The sequence below is a fragment of the Microtus pennsylvanicus genome, chromosome 1, assembly GCF_037038515.1.
Source record: "Microtus pennsylvanicus isolate mMicPen1 chromosome 1, mMicPen1.hap1, whole genome shotgun sequence".
Lineage (NCBI taxonomy): Eukaryota > Metazoa > Chordata > Mammalia > Rodentia > Cricetidae > Microtus > Microtus pennsylvanicus.
The window spans coordinates 64,023,572-64,038,048 of NC_134579.1; positions in this window are offsets into that span (position 1 = coordinate 64,023,572).

The window sequence follows — 14,477 nt, forward strand, 5'->3', positions numbered from 1 at the left end:
TCACTGAAAGACATTTTAAAGAAAACGCTGTTGAGTTCCACAGAGAGCTCGATAAAGACATCAAGAGGAATGTAAGTGTCAGGTGCCTTAGCAACCCCAGTGTTTGAGTAAGAATCAGAACTACTCTACAGAAGGATTTTCCAACTGTCTCCAAGCAGCCTCTGGAATAGCCCTGCCAATCTGGCTTCCCCTAAGAGAGTCTCCGCATCTCTAGTCAACTGAACTGGCAAAACCTCTATCCAGAGCCCAGGAGAGTGGACATGTGCATTAAAAATGTAAAAAACAAGGATACGACAGCCCCAAGGTATGGTTGAGGGGAAAGTGTTTATTGTAGACGTGACAGAGGACAGTCAGAATCATCTGGAAGAATCCAGAGCAGGGAGAGAAACCAGTAGATCAAAATCAACCGTGGGGGAGGGGGCAAGAGAGAGAGAAAAACAGAGAGGAAGAGAGAGAAGCAGTAGAGAGGAAGCCAAGAGAGCACATGGTTGAAATGGCAGGGTTATATAGGAATGAGAAACCCATGAATTGGGAGAGGTTTGGTTAGGGGGCAGTGTGAGAAGAGCTGAGAAGAGCTACCGAGGCCAGCAAGTGTTCTGATATGATCACAGGCACTGCAGTTAGGCATTTGTCCTGTTTTGGTAGCCTGTTTTCATAAGATCATCATAAGGTGTGCTGTCTACACTGATAAAGGTCAGGGTGGGAGGGGGTGGGGTGGGGAAACACACCCTCTACATCTTTATCCAGAGGAGGCGCTAGGGAACAAGCTTCAAAGACCTTCAGGATTTCGGTGGAAAGGCTGTGTGTGTGTGTGTGTGTGTGTGTGTGTGTGTGTGTGTGTGTGTGTGTGATAGCTCGGATAGCCCCTAAGCCTCATCTTGAAACTGTAAACAACAGTTATCGTACACTCCCCAGGGAAGAGGGACCCAGCTTGAGATGCAGGAGGAGCAGCATTGGCAGAGAGAAATGAATCTTCTTTCTTTTTTTCAGCAAGCTATTAAAAACAAATCAGACTGTCCACTGCCTACAAGACTGGCAGCTAGCCTTTGGATGGGGTGCTCTGGCCTCTCTACCTCTGAGGCCTCTGACTCTTGGGTTTTATGCCTTTTTATTTTGACACTTTAATGTAGCTGTTTGTGCTGTTGTTGATGTGGACATAAAACCACATGAGCCTCTGCTGGACTTGAGTGTCCAGCCCAGCCCCTTGGCTACTGAGTGGGCCCAGGTTGGGGTCAGGCAGCTTGGTTGCTCTTGGTTCTCACCGTGTACTCAGAACTGAGTGTGAAGGTCTGTCTGGCGAGGAACTGGGGATCCTGAGGACACTCCTTTGCTTCCTCCGGCTCTCAGCTGAGTCATCACCACCTGGGAAAGCCTCCAGCTTTACACTAAGGTATGGGATTACTCACTCGATGTTTGTGTTCTCCAGGAAAGTGTGAGCTCCAGGAAGGCTGTAGAATGGGGCTGTCACCATCATTCCAGTCACTGATGAGTTCGGTGCCTGGTGAGTCCATGTGTCTCGCCAAACACATTTAGTGAAAGAGAAAACAACTGAGCGAGGTAGTCCTAGACATCGTTTTGGTTATTAAAAAACACATTAAAAAAGATTTTTATTTATTTTGTGCATATAAGTGCTCTATCTGCATTACAACTTTACGACAGAAGAGGACATCAGATCTCATTGTAGATGATTATGAGCCACCATGTGGTTGCTGGGAACTGAACCTAGGTCCTGAGGAAGAGCAAACAGTGCTCTTAACCACTCAACCATCTCTCCAACTCCTAGATGTTGTTAAACATCTATTTCCTTTGGATCAGATCTGGTAACCATGGGCTGAGCTGAGCTGGGCTGGGGTGGAGCTGGAAGAACTCTGTTCCTGTCATTGGTTCCCCTTGTGTGGACTACTACCAGGCCTGTGGCCTCAAGCTCTTATGGGAAGAGAGCATGGGGGTTGAGCTCAGAGCCTCCACTGAGCAGGGAGCAGCTAGGCAGCAGGACAAACTGTGGAGCATGAGGCACTTCATAAACACAATGAGCAGGCAAACACAGTTTGCAGTGTGCATGCAAGTTTTAAACCCGTGGGTTTTTTTTTTTTTAACTATTACAAAGCAAATGAAATAGAAAGAAATTTGAGGGGTCAAAATGTATATGAAAACATTTGCTATTGATGGAAAATTAAAAAATATTGAAACACAAATCAGAAAATATCTCTACCCATCCTGGCACAAAGCAGATGGCCCGACAGTGCCCTGGTGCTATTAGGATAGTCTCAAGTGCCTTTGGTGGGAAGGAAATCAGTAAGAGTTTCCAATCAAATTCAGCCTGCCAAAAAAATTCCCAGGGGCTCAAGAGACGGCTCAGTGGTTAAGAGTGCTTGCTACGCTTTCAGAGGATCTGGACTCAGTTCCCAGGACCATGTCAGGCAGCTCACAGCTACTTGTAACTCCAGTTCCAGGGAATCTGATGCCCTCTTCTGGTCCCTGTACACACACACACACACACACACACACACACACACACACACACACCTTTTTTTTTTTTTTAAGAAAGCTTCCAATGAGGTCAATGGCTCTGCTTTCCTTCCTGCTATGGTGGCTGAAGAAAATCAGGCTTTCCCACATCACAAGGATGATGTGGTATTCCCCTCTGTCTGCTGTGAATTCCATTTGTTAATAAAGAAACTGTCTTGGGCCTGCACAGGAAATAGAAGTAGGCGGGGAAAACTAAACTGAATGCTGGGAGGAAGAAGGTGGAGTCACAGAGAAGCCATGTAGCCCTACTGGAGAATGACACCGAACTTTACCCAGTAAGTCACAGAAACGTGGTGATACACAGATTACTAGACATGGGTTAAATTAAAATTTAAGAGCTAGCCAATAAGAAGGTAGAGCTAATGGGCCAAGCAGTGATTTATATAATATAGCTTCTGTGTGGTTATTTTGGGTCTGAGCTTCTGGGCCGGCCTCCTTACACACAAGGATACAATAGGGAATTTTCACACACAAGAGTTTGAGTTTGTTTTAACTGTTGAGGTTTTCATATGTATTCCTGGTTGCTGCAGTCTTCATTTGGTGCCATCTAATCCCCAATCACCCAACAAAGCTCTAAATCTTGCTGGGGGCTACTCCTACTGTAAGTCCCAAAATTCTCGAGGAAGACAGGACTAAGTCCACGACTGTCCGAATTAAAGCAAGCTGCACCTGAGGCTGGCCAGCTGGTGGTCTCCCCCTTAATGTGTGTGTGGGTGGGGGGCTTTAGAGCAGCCCCTCTGGCCTCTCCAAGTCCCTTTTATAGGGGAGGTAAGGAGGTGGTTATCTATTGTTAAAAGGGTACACAATAAAGGGGAAGAACAAAGGCAAGAATACACATCAAATAAATACAGACCACAAGCATTTATAGCAGACCAGGAACCTATTCTTGGTTACAAATAGAAGCCTTAACTAGGAGGGACTTCCTACAGGACAAATGGACTTCTCTCCTAGCTAGGAACAGACAGGAACCGTTTTGGCTGTAAGCAGAACTCTTAACCTGCAAGGTGTAATTTCAGTTAGGGTCACAGGTCACATACTCTCTGAGGTATAGTTTCAGATATGGTCTTCCCATTAACCTGTGAGGTATATTTTCTTTCAGTTTCGGTTTTACACCTACCTCTACCTGTATGATGTTTCTTTATGGTGTTCTTTAGCTGTTTTCTTTGCGTGAAACACTCCCAGATGGAGGAAGTTTCTTAAGACTTAGGAAGCTAATGACACAAGGCTAGGGACATTTACAAGTTACAAGATTTACACAGCCTTTTCCAAAGGTTATAAATGGCAAGCAATTGTGGTAGAGCGGGTATCGCTCTTCTGTGGAGCTGCCTACAAGGTGGGCAGCGAACTCCAGGGATGTAGCTTTTGTCAGTTGTCATCCATGCTAGAGTGTGCTCTTTGGAGAAGCCACCACCTCTGTATCCTCCATAAAACTAGTTGGTTTTCTTTGGTCTGTCAGTTGATACCTGTATGTGAGGATGCAGTAAAGAAACCACTCATCAAAATGTGATCGAAGAGAAGGTTTTTATGGTGGATAAGACAGAGAAAACATCTAGAAGCATTTGAGAGAATCCAGAGCAGAGAGGAAAGGAAGCAGATTGGACATGGCCACGGATAGGGAAGGGGGCAAATCACACAGATTATAAGAGGGAAGAAACCTGTGAACTGTAACAGGCATGAAGTTCAGGGGAGAGGAGGAGGTAAGAAGGGCCAGGATGCTCATGTGGGCTTTGAGATATATGGTGGGTACTTGTGAATAGGCACTGAGGGAGCCTGGAGGCCAGCGTGGGCTTTGATATGTCAAAAGAAAGGTATATGTTCCTTTCTGGTAGGCAGGATCCCATTCCATGTGTTCCTGAAAAAGGCTGGCTGTAGACTTTTTCTTTTTTTGTTTTTTAACAATCCTTCTATAGTCCAGCTTGAGCTGAGCCAAGATGTCATTGTGGACATATGCACATCCTAACAGTGCCTTATCTGGGGTGAATAGACATTTGTTCATTTCCTCCCTGAACAAAGGTCATGAGAAAACTGACGAGCTTAAAAATAACTTAAAATACCAATCCTATGTAACTAATGGAATAGAAGTGTGAAAACGTGGACTAGATATACATTTGATCTAGAAATGTGGACTAGACACACATTTGCTCTAGAAATGTAGACTAGACACACATTTGATCTAGAAACATGGACTAGACACACATTTGATCTAGAAACATGGACTAGACATACATTTGATCTAGAAATGTGGACTAGACACACATTTGATCTAGAAATGTGGACTAAACACACATTTGATCTAGAAACCCCTTTTCTCTAGAGACAGTGGGTGGAAAGAACTGGAAAAAACCATACTGGTGTAAACCAAATCTGTTGCTTTATGCTTTAAAAAATAAAATCAAAATAAGCTACAGTTTTTTCATTATTTTAGAGATAGTGGCATGGCTTTTGTTCTGTTTCTAGAATCTTAGAGTAAAATTTTAAGGAACTATAATATGGGCTGGTGAGATGGCTGAGTGGTAAAGGTGCTTGTAGTCAAGTCAATCAGGAGTTCAATCCCTGGGACCTACATGGTCCTGACCTCCACACATGTGCCTTGGCACTCGCGAATATTGACAGCCACTGAGTGTACACACGCACAAATAAGTGTAAAGCAAAACAATAATGCATGTTCTTTGCAAAAAAATTAAAAAGTACTGAAGAACATAAAGGCAGAAATCGAGAGTCCCTGTAGACACTGTGGTTCTCTTTCCAGTCTACTGTAATGACACACAGAGAAGGATATTATATATGCACTTCCTAACAGTAATATATATTACTTAATATATATATTAAGGATTGTATGCATGATTGAATTTTACGTCCTGCTTTTGTGGCTCAATACAATGTTCTAGTATTCCATCCATTAAATTGTTTCGAGCAACTTCCTCTTTATTAGCTGCATAGCCATTCATCCTGTGGTGATCCCCCTATTGGTCTTGCAGGTTTCCAGTATTTTACTGTTCTGCACAACACTTTTGTTTTTATTTTTTGTCTTTGAGCTGGGGTGGGGGGGAGTCACAAAACACTGTGTTTTCCACAATAGCTGGAATGATTGGCTTAGGGATATGAGGGAGATATGTCTGTGAGGTTACAGAGGGCTTGAGGACCAATCATCTTTCACAGCCGGAGGTTCTAGTAATGCAGTCTACAGTGAGTCTGCAGCCTTCCACCCATTCAGGCCAGGCAAGTTTTCATAAGCCCACGTGATGCTGGGGACAAGGACCTGAGGCAGTTGGACACACAGGTCTTTCCCCCTGAGGCTGACCACCAATGTCCAACTATCAAAGCATCAAAGTCCAGCAATCAAATCTCCCTTTGGTTCACCTAATTAACATGCCAAACTAAAGTTAAACACCTTATTCTAACATGGGATGGAGTTTGTATGTGTTGGTGGAGCCTATTCATTTGTTCCTGGCCTCTTAGACCACGAAATAATCCCTCAGAAACTATATTATTTGTAATACTGTTTGGCCAATAGCTTAAGCATATTGCTAGGTAACGCTTATATCTTGAATTAAGCCATTTCTTTTCATCTGTGTATCACCACGTCACTGTGGCTTACCGGGTAAAGTTCCATCCAGCATCTATCTCTGGTGGGGCTGCCTGGCTTCTCTCTGACTCTGCTTACTCTCTCCTCCTCTATCTGCTGGGAACACCCGCCTTGCCCCATTCTGCTAAGCCATTGGCTGAAACAGATTTATTCATTAACCAATAAAAGCAACACATAGACAGAAGGACTTCCCATATCATGTATGTGCGTGGTTCCTTTTTCCTCTTATAAACCTCCATTTGCCTATGAGTCTTGTCTCTCAGTCCTTTGTCCTGTAGGGCAAACATCTCCACCAACCCCTTGTTCCTTTCCCCTTCTCCCTCATTCTCTATTTTCTGTCTTTGTCTCTTATTCCCTGCCCTTTGTCCTTCTGGGGGCAAATAAAACTCCTTTGTGCTTAGAATTTGGTCTTGGTGTGTCTTGTGCCAGTACAGGTACTTTTAGGCCTGATCTTGCTGGAAGACATAAGCGCTGCCATAAACGGCACATCAAAGGCTTAGTCTCTAGTCTGCAGTGCAGTTGAAAGATGGCTGAACCTTTGGAGGTGGGGCCTAGTGGGAAGAAGTTAGGCATAGGAGGTATGCCCTGAAAGGGGATATGGGAGCCCTCACCCCACCTTTCCTCTCATTGCCTCCCACTGGCCATGGGCTGACATGTGGTCCTGCCGCAATGGACAAGTGTTAGAGGCCCAAAAGCAACGGAACCAACAGACTTGGACTAGAACGCTTGAAACAGGAGGCCCAGGTAAACCTTTCCTTCCTGTACGTTGTTTTCCCTCAAGATTTTGCCCTAGAGGCAGGTTAAGTTGAGAAGTAAAGAGAAGACCCCCAAGAAGCCTGTGGAGGGAGCCTCGGCCCCTGCAGTGGCTCAGCTTGGAAGGTCAAAGAGGTCGCTTGAACCTGAGTGAGGGTTCCTTGCTGAGTCTTCATTTTGTTTTTATTACCAGATTTATTAAGGTCAGTTTCACAGATCATAAAATCCAGCTATTTAAAGAAGATAATTCAGTGGTTTTAGTAACTTTGCTGGGTGGCACCACCTTCCGCATAGAATTTTAGAGCTTCAGGGTGACCCTTCAGATCCACAGGCACATTTCCAGGCCCCTGCCACCCCCACACCCTTCCTCAGACACCCACTAATCCTTTTGCTGGCTCTCTGATTACATTTAGATTTACATTCCAAAGGCTGACCAACCACCTCAGATCAAGGTGACAGTGGGGAAACTGTCTCCTAGAGACAGACTTTGCCATCCCAAAGGCAGAAAGCCAGGGCCTCTGCAACCACCGAGTGCACTGGTTCTACCCACATTAGGTAAAGCGTTTCTTTCTTTTGCCTCTTGATGGATGCATTCCTGGATTTCTTCCAGCCTCTACCTTGTCCAAGTGGACTCAGCGCGCCATCACTGGCTTTGACAAGGCAGGCTGTTGGCTCTCTGGTTGGCCACCATGGCAGGCTGGGTTGGGGAGTCCCAGAGGGCTGTGCCTAGGACAGAGGCTTGCCAGAGAGCGACAGAGGATGTGGTGTGACCTTGGGCTTCTGTGATTTCTGCCTAATGTAGGCCTGACAGTTTTCATGCTCAAAATGAGGGAAGCATGTCTGTAGGTGTGCTGTAGGTGTGTCTGTAGGTGTGCTGTAGGCGTGCCTGTGTGTGTAGGCATGCCTGTAGGTGTGTGTAGGCATGCATGTCTGTAAGTGTGCATAGGCGTGTCTGTAGGTGTGCTGTAGGAGTGTCTGTAGGTAGGTGTTCTGTAGGTGTGCCTGTAGGTGTTTCTGTAGGTGTGCTGTAGGTGTATATAGGTGTGTCTGTAGGTGTGTGCAGGCTTGTCTGTAGGTGTGCGTAGGCATATCTGTAAGTGTACAGTAGGTGTGCTATAGGCGTTCTGTAGGTTGCTGTAGGTGTCTATAGGTGTGCTGTAGGCATGTCTGTAGGTGTGCCTTAGGCGTGTCAGTAGGTTGCATAAGCATGTCAGTAGGTGTGCATAGGCATGTCTGTAGGTGTGCTGTAGGTGTGCTGAAGGTGTGTCTGTAGGTGTGCTGTAGGCGTGCCTGTGTGTGTAGGCGTGCATGTCTGTAAATGTGCATAGGCGTGTCTGTAGGTGTGCTGTAGGCGTGTCTGTAGGTGTGCTGTAGGCGTGTCTGTAGGTGTGCTGTAGGAGTGTCTGTAGGTGTGCTGTAGGCATGTCAGTAGGTGTGCATAGGCGTGTCTGTAGGTGTGCTGTAGGCATGTCAGTAGGTGTGCATAGGCGTGTCTGTAGGTGTGCTGTAGGTGTGTCCGTAGGTGTGCATAGGCGTGTCTGTAGGTGTGCTGTAGGCATGTCAGTAGGTGTGCATAGGCGTGTCTGTAGGTGTGCATAGGTGTGTCTGTAGGTGTGCATAGGCGTGTCTGTAGGTGTGCTGTAGGCACGTCTGTAGGTTTACTGTAGGTGTGGTTGTAGGTGTGCTGTCAGCATGTCTATAGTTGTGTTGTACGTATGCTATAGGCATGTCTGTAGGTGTGCTGTAGGTGTGCCTGGGTGGCAGAGATGTGCTATACATATGTGTGAGACCCTGGGATCAAGCTGCAGAATGACACTGAAACAAGAAAGAGGCTTGAATAGATCACGTGTACACAGCCTGCCTGCCTTCATGTACTGTATATGAGATCCTTTAAGATAACATAAAAAAGAAAAACTTTCAAATAACAGAAGACCAATGCAGAAAAATTGTACAGCATTATAAAATTCAAAGTCAGCTATGGGACTCGCTCGAGCAGCCCTGCTGCATCTGGGCACATGGGCGTCCTGTCGTGTCACATCAGTCTAACTTTTGCAGGGTTCTGGTGGCAGGGAAGGCGCTATAAAGCATCAGGTTGCTGCCTGGCTCTCACTGGTCTGGGCTGCCACTCTGGCTTTACCCAGCGGCTGCTGGGATGCAAACCCGGCTGTTTAACCTGCTCTCTCATTTCCCTTTGACTGTGGGCCAGGTTTGGCCTCTAGAATGGTCCTTCTGTCTGCAGCATCATCTGCTGTGTAAAGTGGGGCCAGCCTAGAACGATTAACATCAAGAACCACTCCACGGTGTCTGGGCACCAGGTCGCAGCACACCTCAGGGTAATTCAATTTTGTACAGAAGCTAGGCCATTAATCATAAATTAATGACTCTTCCAACTGAGGCAATTAAGAAGACATAGGACTTAAAAAGAGGTCTGTATTCATTTCACATCTGTCTCATTACCCTGAAGTTCATGGAACCTAGGAGAATGTGAAAAATGGATTCCATTCTTCTCCTCTGTACTTGGCAATTCTCTCTGGGTTGGCTTCAGCCCAAAGGGAAGAAGCACCCTCTGAAAGTATGAATGCTTTTGTCTGAGCTGCGAGACCAGAACCAAAGGTCTTGGCTTGCTGAGAAAAGCATGGGGCTGGCTAGGTGGGAGCTGGGGTGGGGAAAGCCTGAGTCGTTAGGATTGAGGTTCAGAAGTGTGGGGATGAGGAGGAAACCTCTAGGCTAGTTCACAGGGGCCGGAGGGAGCATCCGAGCAGAAGCCTGGGAGCAGTCAGGTGAACTGGATGTCACAGGTTTCTCCTGCCTCCAGGGTACCTTACCAGGTCCCTTTGGTATTTTTCCTTACTCTGGGAATCACACATCCTCAATCATGTTTTGAATATGAAAAAAAATTGCTCTGGCCTAATATCCATAGACATAAAATAAAAATAAAGGGAACAAATATTAGTTAGCTTGCAAAAGCTTAATTAAAGTGACAGTCTTAGATTTCCCAAGTGCTACATCAAGTGCCTCTAAGGAAAGAGAGGGAGGAATTTGGTTAATCATCAGTTGATAAGTCAGGCTAGGACTTTTGGATGTTCTTTCCAGAAAATAAACAATTCCAGCGACTGGGTAAGACTTTTAAGTTAAAGGATGTATATTGGAGGCCCTGTGATGTTTCATTTAAGCAATAAGGGAGAAAAGGTGTTAGGGATGGGGGCTGGGTATGAGAGAGAGAGAGACAGAGACAGAGACAGAGAGACAGAGAGAGAGAATTAATAAAAGAGCTTTAAAGCCATTTCTCCACAGGAGGCTTCTGGCCAGGACACCACTAGTTTGACCAACATGCTTGTCCTGTCCCCCATGGAGAGCTCCTCAGTTTTCTGTAGCTCCCTCTCAGGCTGTTCCAATCGATTGCCATTCCAATCATTGTTCTGTGAGCTGGGCTGCAGACTCCTCTGGGCCCTCTGTCCTGGTCTGTCATGCTCACTCCTCAGTGACCCAAGGGGAGAGGAATCCTGGTCGTCACCATAGTTAGAACCACAAGACCCTCTGCACCCTTTCCTGTACTGGTCGCCAGTATCCAGGGGCTCCGACCCAGTGATCCTGAGCTCTGTTCACTGGTGACAAGTCCCCACTGCTGGTGCATACCTTTAATACCAAGCATAAGGGATGCAGAGGCAGGCAGATCTCTGAGTTCAAGGCCAGTCGAGTCTGTGGAGTGAGTTCCCAAGGGTAGTCAGGGCTACACTGAGAAACCCTGGCTCAAACAAAACAAAACAATCAAATAAACGCAAGCGCCAGACTCTTACAAGGATGATAAACTGTCTAACTTAAGGACGGTGTGGGTGGTTTCTCAGAACAGGTGACCGACACAGAGTTCACAATGACTCAGTTGGGCACTGTTCCCAGTACTTTACAACTGATAACGCACTTCATCTCCTCAGCTCCACAAGGAAGCTGCTACTGTGCCCACTTTGATGGAGGAAGAAACTCAAAGAGGTTGCAAACCGTTCCCGAGAGCACACGTCTAGAACAGAGTGGTATCGTGTTTGTTCCGAAGCACCGACACTTACGTGTTTGTTCCGAAGCACCGACACTTGTGGTACGGTACGCGTGCTGGAGGTCTGGCCCCGGCTGCGGCTGACTGCATTCCTGCCTTTTCTGGCTCCCAGTTTTCTCGTCTCTAGGATAGGCTGGCAGTAAGCAGGCAACAACATCTGGACGCTCTGGAGTCTTTTTGTTTTCATTCAGTTCATTTTCCATCGCTACATCATGAAACACACGAATCGGGTCATTTCTGAAAAAAGGGGGTTCATTAGCTCACCTGCTGGGAAACTTACAATCCAAACAGAATTCCAGCGAGGGCCCTTGGCATACGCATGGGCAGAAGGAACCAGTCTCAATTCAGAAGACAAAAGAGTAACTCAGGGAGGGAATCTGGGAGGAGCTGAGGGATGGGGAAAATATGATAAAAATATACTATGTGAAACTCTCAAAGCATAAACAAACAGAAAAAAAATAAAAGCTCAGACTAAGGGTTTTAAATCAATTTGATCTTGGATTTCTTAAACACCTCTCACTAGGCCCCACCCCTGGGAGTTGCCTCAGTCCAGACTCCACCTCCGAGAAAGCCTGTCAAAAGGCGGCCCCTCCCCAGAGAGGCTCAAGACCACTCCCACAGGGTATTTAAACTGCCCCCCCAGCGCTCTCCGTGGTTTTTCAGTCTTCCTTCCTGTCTCCATCCCTGGGTGGCTAGATGGCCACCTGGGAGTGTTAGTCTCCATTAAACCTGGGCTTTTTCTAATTCAGTTTGATTTGGTCTGATTTGGATTATTGCGACAGAGAGGTTTATTGGGCAGTAAACAACTTTTCAATTAGGACTGGAAATCTCCACCTCACAAGCCACTGAAGATTTATCCTGGTCTTCCTTCTCTTCTGTAGTCAGGGAGAAGGTTTGCAGAGCCTGGGTGACTTAGCATTTCTGTAGATGATTCTTTGATTCAGCTGGCCTTAAGATGACCGCTGGTGTCTCTCCAGGAAATCTCCAGCCTCACACATCCCCTCCTTCACACTTCCTGCATGCTCAGGAGGGTGCCTGCTGAGGCACTGATTAGGGGCCAGGGTAGGCCTGGGCCTGAAGGTGAGGGGACTGGAGAGAGCAGCTGTGGATAGTAGCTGGCCAGAGAACTATGCTTTCCTTTGTGGATGTGTGCGTCAACCAACGAAGCAAAAGCTCGAAGAGGCTAATGGGATTACCCCAAAGTTCCCAACTGGTTTGAGGGTCAGCCCGGAGCCCATCTTTGGCTGTTGCTGCATATAGGCCTGTGGAAGTCATGGGACTTGGTGCTCATGTCCAGGGTGCTTATGATATGGCCGGCATGTACTGGAGGTGCTGAAGGGAGCGGCTGTACCTGGGGGGAGTTTGACTAGATAAACCCTGACTCACCTTGATTCCAGACAACCTTGGTGTGCGGATTGCTGCTGCAGCCCTGTTAGTCAGGATTCTTTCAGGGGAAAGAGGCAGACACGCAAGCCACATGCAGTTCACACTTGCTTAAATACAGAGGGATGACTTACGGCTCCCCAAATTAGGACATACAGATGGAGTAGCCATTAGGGGTGACTGGCCTGTCAGTCCCCATCCCCTTTCTCCAGTGCCCAACCATGAGCGCTTTTCATTGTTTTCTAGTTGGAATGTAGGTAGGATGAGGGAGCAGAGAGAGGCCCTCCTGCAGCCAGCGTCATTACCCCGCCTCCCCGAAGTGGGTGACCTGGAAGGAAAGAACCACAGCATTTATAGGTCCCAGGGGAAGGCTTCACACAGCTACTTGAAGTCACACAACTGCCTCTGAGATCAACATCATGCCCAGGCCACAGGAGGGCAAACGTTACTCTCCCTGAGTATTAAGTATCAAAGGTATGTCGGGGAGCAGGTTTGCCAGTGGGTTCCGTTATCAAAGAGGGGATAGGAGGGCTCCTGAGAGCTCAAAACAATAAGTATCCACACCGGGTACCATGATAGCTTGTCACTGCCCAGTCACCAGAACCGAATTTCATAAGTGCCAGGGAGAGCATAAGGCTGATAGGAGACAGGCAGCAGCTATGGTTGAGGGGATCCGGATTCAGAAAGACAGAGCAGGGCCCTCAGAGCTGGGACTCAGACCCGAGAAAGGGGCTCTGATCAGTCAGCACGGGCTCTGGCCTGGTCAGTCCCCTGGCTCAGACCTATGAGCAGAGGACACCAGCCAGCTGTTGCTGCTGGCGTTTCTAAGGGCCCAGGGGTGGGGTTGGGGGATGCAGCCGAAGCTGCAAAGGGGCTTGCTTGGCTGCTGCAGGTTCAATCAGCCTGGGGCCGGCTGGGGTAAAAAAAAATAATTGCCGGGATGGCGCCCCCAGAAACAGGAAGCCTGCAGGAAGGAGACAGCGAACAAACAGGAAGAAACAGGTCCTGGCTCCCACCTCCTGCCTGGCAGCATCCCTCTCGCGCCCCGTGTGGCAGGCACTAACCCAGACCACTAGCACAGTGGAGCTACGGATGCAGAATTCTAGCGTCACCCACGGGGATGTGGAAGGGACGGTTGGAAGACTAAACTATCTCCATTCCTTCCCACAGTTTTCTGGGATGTGTAGCCTCCAGAGCGGTAGCTCATGGGACAGTCCTGATTTAGGGACATGTCTAGCTTACCTTTCTTACCAGGGCCTAGTACCCTCCCCGGGCAGCACACTAGTGTGTAGTGGCAGAAGGGAGCAGTGAGGCAGATGTCTCCATAGGTAATTCTCTGCAGCCTTTCTACCCGGCCTTTGAAGTTCCTGTCTTGTATTCCCCAGGGCTGCGAGTCCAGGCTCTCCCTGTGGTCCTGTACTGGGACCAGAAGCGAGTATTGAACCTTAGCTTGGACAGCCCAGGACAGGCTCGACCCAGACTCAGTGAATATACTTAAAGTCCCTTCCTGCCCTTACCCGTTTTCTGAGTGAGTCACCAACAGGAACCATGCTCTCTACCCTAGAAGGCACTGTGGTGGCACTGGGAAGGTCACTGGGTCATTCAGTCTCTGCTTCCCCAGAATGCCTTCTTGGTCCCTTGATCTGTGTACAAGAAACAGGATGAGCCTCTTGGGACTCTTCATCTTGCCCAGTCCTCTCCTCTACACTGCTCCCCCCCCCCCCCCCGCTACTTGCAGGGGTGGTAGTTCAGTGTCATGCATGGCTAATCACTATTTTTCTTTGAAGGCAGAGAGACCAGTTTAACTTGGGAAAATAAAACACACAAACACACACACACACACGCGCGCGCGCACCCAAAACAGGCAAACAAAAACTGACAACCCAGGACGATGGGGACTTGCTGGGCAGAGATGGTGGCCAGCTGAGGCTGATGCTGGGTGCTGAGGTGTGGAGACAGGGAGCAATGGAATAGAGAAGAGGACTGTGGAGAATCTGTATTTACCTGAAGGAGACTGGAGACCAGGTGTGCACAGTGCCCTGGATGCTGATGAATTCCAGAGCAAGGACATCTTTGAAGAGGCTCCTTAGGCAAGCTTTCTAGCCTGTGGTCCCTTCAGGGCAGGAAGTGCCCAGTAGGGTAAGAGTTTGTGTGCCTCATGAGGAAGGGGATTAGGGT